This window comes from Bos grunniens, chromosome 2, assembly GCF_055505025.1.
Source record: "Bos grunniens cultivar Pamir isolate PY7600 chromosome 2, Bosgru_T2T1.0, whole genome shotgun sequence".
Taxonomy (NCBI): domain Eukaryota; kingdom Metazoa; phylum Chordata; class Mammalia; order Artiodactyla; family Bovidae; genus Bos; species Bos grunniens.
In genome coordinates, this window is record NC_141166.1 from 133,713,794 (window position 1) to 133,720,526 (window position 6,733).

Consider the following 6,733-nt stretch of genomic DNA (forward strand, 5'->3'; position numbering starts at 1 on the left):
TAATTCTAGTTCTCTTGTATTTCCACCACATCTGCAGTTACTTCCTCCACTGAAGTCTAGAAACCCTCAAAGTCATCCATGAGGGTTGGAATCAGCTTCTTCCAAACTCCTGTTAATGTTGATGTTGACCTTTTCCCATGAGTCATGAATATTCTCCATGGAATCTAGAATTGTGAATCCTTTCTGAAAGGTTTTCAGTTTATTCTGTCTAGATCCATGAGAGGAATCACTATAGCAGCTATAGAGTTACAAATGTATTTCTTAAATAAAAAGACTGGAAAGTAAAAATTACTCCTTGATCCATGATCTGAAGAATGGATGTTACATTAGCAGGCACGAAAACAACAATAATCTCTCTGCACATCTCCACTGGAGTTCTTTGGAGATGTTGTTGATGAGCAGTAATATTTTAAAATAAATCTCTTTCTGAGAAGCAGGTCTCAATATATTTGCTGTTTCATGTACAGAGTTCACCAGAGTGTGGATTTAACAAAATTCTTAAGGGCCCTAGGATATACAGAATAGTAAATGAGCATTTGTTGTTGTTTAGCTGCTCAGTCATCTTCAACTCTTTGTAATGCCATGGACTGCACAACACCATGCTTCCTGTCCTTCACCATCTCCCAGAGCTTGCTCAAACTCATGTCCATTTCATCTTTTGTCATCCCTTTCTCCTCTGGGCTTCTATCTTTCCCAGCATCAGGGTCTTTTCTAATGAATCAGTACTTCACATCAGGTGGTCAAAGTATTGGAGTTTCAGCTTCAGCATCAGTCTTTCCAATGAAAATTCAAGGTTTATTTCCTTTAGGATTGACTGGCTTGATCCCCTTGCAGTCCAAGAGACTCCAAAGAGTCCTCTCCAACATGTTCAAAAGCATCAATTCTTTGGTTTTGATATTTTGAGCATTAGCCTCACTGAGAGTCCCCAGCTGTGTCAGTTACTAACAAGGGAATCATCTTGTTCTTTGAAACTTTGAAGCTAAGTATTGATTTCTTTTCTCTTACTATGGAAGCCTTATATGGCATCTTTTTCAAATAGGAGTCTGTTTCATCTATATTGAAAATCTATCATTTAGTGTAGACACACTTCATCTTGCACTTTTATGGAGATGGCTTCTTTCCTTAAATCTCATGACCCAACCTCTGACAGCTTCACACCTTTCTTCTGCAGCTTCTTCACCTCTCTCACAGAACTGAAGAGAATTAGGCCTTGCTCTGGATTAGATTTTGGCTTAAGGGAATATTGTGGTTGGTTTGATCATCTATCTAGACCATTAAAACTTTTTCTGTATCAGCAATAACACTGATTCACTTTCATACCATTGGTGTGTTTGCTGGAGGAGCAATTTTAAATTCTTGCAAGAATTTTCCCTTTGCATCTACAAGTTGACTAACTGTTAGGCATCAGAGGGCTAGCTTTCAGCCTGTCCCAGCTTTTGACATGTGTTTCTCACTCAGTTCAGTTCAGTTCAGTTGCTCAGTGGTGTCCGACTCTTTGCAACCCCATGGACTATAGCATGCCAGGCTTTCATGTCCATCACCAACTCCTGGAGCTTACTCAAACTCATGTCCATCGAGTCGGTGATGCCATCCAAACATCTCAGTCTCTGTCGTTCCCCATCTCCTGCCTTCAATCTTTCCCAACATCAGGGTCTTTTCCAAGGAGTCAGTTCTTCGTATCAGGTTGCCAAAGTATTGGAGCTTCAGCATCAGTCCTTCCAATAAATATTCAGGGCTGCTTTCCTTTAGGATTCACTGGTTTGCTCTCCTTGAAGTTCAAGGGACTCTCAAGAGTCTTCTCCAACACTATAGGTCAAAAGCATCAATTCTTTGGTGCTCAGCTTCCTTTATAGTCCAACTCTCACATACATGCATGACTACTGGAGAAACTATACACTTGACTAGATGGAACTTTGTTGGCAAAGTAATGTCTCTACTTTTTAATAAGCTGTCTAGGTTGGTCATAGCTTTTATTCCAAGGAGCAAGCATCTTTTAATTTCATGGCTGCAGTCATCATCTACAGTGATTTTGGAGCCCCCCAAAATAAAGTCTGTCACTGTTTTTACCTTTTCCCCATCTATTTGACATGGTGTGATGGGACCAGATGCCATGATCTTAGTTTTCTGAAGGTTGAGTGTTAAGCCAACTTTTTCACTTTCCTCTTTTGCTTTCATCAAGAGGCTCTTTAGTCCATCACTTTCTGCTATAAAGGTGGTGTCATCTGCATATCTGAAGTTATTGATGTTTCTCCCAGCAATCTTGACTCCAGCTTGTGCTTCATCCAGCCAGGCATTTTGCATGATGTACTTTTCATATAAGTTAAATAAGCAAGGTGACAATATACAGCCTTGATGTACTCCTTTCCCGATTTAATGTTTCTCACTAAGCTTACTCATTCCTAGCTTTTGATATCAAGTGAGAGACATATGACTTTTCCTTTCACTTGAACACTTAGAGGTAATTGTAAGGTTATTAATTGGCCTAATTTAAATATTTCTGTGTCTCAGGGAATAGGGAGGCTTGAGGAGAGAGAGAGAGATGGGGAGGCAGCTGGTCAGTGGAGCAGTCAGAACGCACACACATTTAACCTTAAGTTCACTGTCTTATATGGGCATGGTAGGTGGCAACCTAAAACAACTGCAATAATAACATCAAAGATCATGGATCAGTGATCATCATAACAAGTATAGTAATACTGAAAAGTTTGAAATACTGTGATCATTACCAGGATGTGAAAACAGAGAAATGAAGTGAGCAAATCCTCTTGGAGAAATGATGCTTGACTTGCTTGACTCAGGGATGCCAAAAGCCTTTAATTTGAAAAACAAAACAAAAAATTGCCTATCCATGAAGTGCAATAAGTCAAAGTGCACTAAAATAAGGTATGCTTGTATTTTTGTTTTGTTTTGTTTTAATTTTTATGTAATTAATTTGACTTTTTAATTTGTTTTTCTTTCTTTTTTTAAATTTTATTTTATTTTTAAACTTTACATAATTGTATTAGTTTTGCTAAATATCAAAATGAATCCGCCACAGGTATACATGTGTTCCCCATCCTGAACCCTCCTCCCTCCTCCCTCCCCATACCATCCCTCTGGATCTTCCCAGTGCACTAGCCCCAAGCATCCAGTATCATGCATCGAACCTGGACAGGCAACTCGTTTCTTGCATGATATTTTACATGTTTCAATGTCATTCTCCCAAATCTTCCCACCCTCTCCCTCTCCCACAGAGTCCATAAGACTGTTCTATACATCAGTGTCTCTTAGATGGTAACAATAACCCAGTGTTTTTTCTTTCTTAACTTTACAATATTGTATTGGTTTTGCCATATATCAACATGAATCCTTCACAGGTATACATGTGTTCCCCATCTTGAAGCCTCCTCCCTCCTTCCTCCCTGTACCATCCCTCTGGGTCGTCCCAGTGCACCAGCCCCAAGCATCCAGTATCGTGCATTGAATCTGGACTGGCGACTCATTTCATATATCATATTATACATGTTTCAATGCCATTCTCCCAAATCATCCTACCCTCTCCCTCTCCCACAGAGTCCAAAAGACTGTTCTATACATCAATGTCTCTTTTGCTGTCTCGTATACAAGGTTATTGTTGCCATCTTTCTAAATTCCATATATATGTGTTAGTATACTGTATTGGTGTTTTTCTTTGTGGCTTACTTCACTCTGTATAATAGGCTCCAGTTTCATCCACCTCATTAGAACTGATTCAAATGTATTCTTTTTAATGGCTGAGTAATATTCCATTGTGTATATGTACCACAGCTTTCTTATCCATTCATCTGCTGATGGACATCTAGGGTGCTTCCATGTCCTGGCTATTATAAACAGTGCTGCGATGAACATTGGGGTACACATGTCTCTTTCACTTCTGGTTTCCTCAGTGTGTATGCCCAGCAGTGGGATTGCTGGATCATAAGGCAGTTCTATTTCCAGTTTTTTAAGGAATCTGCACACTGTTCTCCATAGTGGCTGTACTAGTTTGCATTCCCACAAACAGTGTAAGAGGGTTCCCTTTTCTCCACACCCTCTCCAGCATTTATTGCTTGTAAACTTTTGGATTGCAGCCATTCTGACTAGCGTGAAATGGTACCTCATTATGGTTTTGATTTGCATTTCTCTGATAATGAGTGATGTTGAGAATCTTTTCATATGTTTGTTAGCCATCTGTATGTCTTCTTTGGACAAATGTCTATTTAGTTTTTGGCCCATTTTTTGATTGGATCATTTATTTTTCTGGAATTGAGCTGTAGGGGTTGCTTGTATATTTTTGAGATTAGTTGTTTGTCAGTTGCTTAATTTGCTATTATTTTCTCCGATTCTGAAGGCTGTCTTTTCACCTGGCTTATAGTTTCCTTTGTTGTGCAGAAGCTTTTAAGTGTTTTTTCTTAATCTCCTCCCTTTCTGTGTAGAACCAATCTTTCAGTAGCTTTCTGAGAAAGAGGGCTTGGGAGATCAATTTTTGAAACTGTATCTATAGAAAGGTTTACTTTTTCTGTCTTTATTTTTGAGTTTCAGTTTACTGGGTTATAGATTTGTTTTAAAAGTTTAAAGATTCTTTTATTGTCATCTATCTTCTATGGAGGTTATTGAAAATACAGGATACATGTTATTCCCTGATTCTGTGCATTTAACCTTGTTTTTCTGTCTAGAGTCTTACAGGATTTCTGTTTTTGTCCTCAGTTTCATAATTTTGTGCTTTGTGAATATCTGATTTTATTCATTCTATGGGCCTTTTTAAGCAGAATATTTGTCTCCTTTGGTCTGAGAAATCTTCTTGCATTATTTCTTTGATAATTTCTTCCTCTACATGTTCTCCTTTCTCTTTTCCTGGTGTTTCTATAATATTTTTCATATGTTGGCTATCGTGGAATTGTTCATATCTTCTTTTTCATATTTTTCATTCTCTTTTGCTTCCTTTCTTGGGAAATTTCTTCAGATTTATATTCTAAATCTATCATGCTCTTATTTCTGCTATCTTATTTTTAGCTTCTACAAGTTATCTTTTCTTCTCTGCATATTCCATTTCTATAGCATCATACAGTGTCTTCTTTTACATTACTGAAAATATTTATGACACTTTGGTGGTGGTGTTGTTTCCCTGAAAAGTTTCTATTTCCTTTGATTTTTTAAAAAGTCTTTCCTAGTTTTGGTCTTTCATTTTCATGGTAATCACATTCCTCAACTATCTAGTGATCGTTGGTTTCTGATTACATTTAAAATGAGGTATTGGAAGGCTGATTGAAAGCTCTGTTACAAGAGTGAAATTCTACATGTGGGGTTCACTCTGAAATGACCTGTCAAGGCCTTTCCTTGAGGAGTCACCCAATATCAATATCTTTATGTCTTTTCTCTCGGATTACTCAGATTCTCTAAAGAGATATGTTCTGATCTTTGATTTGGAGTGCAGAGACCAGAATCCTGGAAACTGTGTGGATAAAGTGGACTATACAGTTCATGGAATTCTCCAGGCCAGAATACTGGAGTGTGTAACCTTTCCTTTCTCCAGGGGATCTTCCCAACCCAGGGATCAAACTGGGGTCTCCCACATTGCAAGCAGATTCTTTACCATCTAAGCCACAACAGAAGCCCAAGAATACTGGAGTGGGTAGCCTATCACTTCTCCAGCAGATTTTCTCGACCCAGGAATCGAACCAGGGTCTCCTGCATTGCAGGTGATTATTTACCAACTGAGATATCAGGGAAGCACCCAGTATGAGGAGGGTGTCATAAATTCTTCATGTGACTATTTATTTAATCCATTTCAAAGCAAGAAAGCAGAGAGAAAAGTGTGAACTAATTTAGCAAATCCATGAAACTTGGTTCCTAAACACAAAATGGGAAAGACAAGAAATTACTTAGGATATACAGCAAAGCACTAAAAAGCGCAGAATCTTATGGCATCAGGTGTCTCTAATTGCTGGGGTTAAAAACAAGGCAGAAGGCTGACACTCCCAGTAGAGTGAGCAGCAGCAGGTCTCCCAGATGCCCTCCACTCTCTGGCAGAGGCTACAGGGTTCTCCCCTGGAAGGGGGCTGATTGGGTGAAGTCTGCAGATCGAGAACGGTCTTGCCCTTGACACCATGACTTTTTCTCCTTGGTTTCCCATGGCACCTTGCTCCTGTCCCATCACTGTGTCAGACACCACAGTGGCAGACTGTAAGCTCCCTGAAGTCAGCGCTGTGTCCATGACCCTGTCAACCTGCACAAGGCCTGAACTGGGTAGACTTATAGAGACTGAGTACCTCATTTCTAATAAATGACTTACTGATGTTGAAAACTTATCAGATGTTTAAATTCCTCTCCCTATCATCTCCTCTCTAACCCTTTTGATATGTATCTATTATAAGAAGCACTGGGTACAGGCCTGAGAGGGTTTCCTGTAACAGATAACACATAGGGAAACAAAATGTTTGCAATGCTTCTTAACATGGAAACATTATAAGGTATTTCCTAAGTCATAAGGGTCATTGGAAGGACTGGTGCTGAAACCGAAGCTCCAATACTTTGGCCACCTGATGCAAACAGCTGACTCATTGGAACAAACCCTGGTGCTGGGAAAGATTGAAGGCAAAAGGAGAAGGGATCAACAGAGGATGAAGTGGTTAGATAGTATTACCAACTCAATGAACATGAATTTGAACAAATTCCAGGAGATAGTGGAGGCCAGAGGAGCTTGATGTGCTGTAGTCCATGGGGTCGCAAAGAGTCA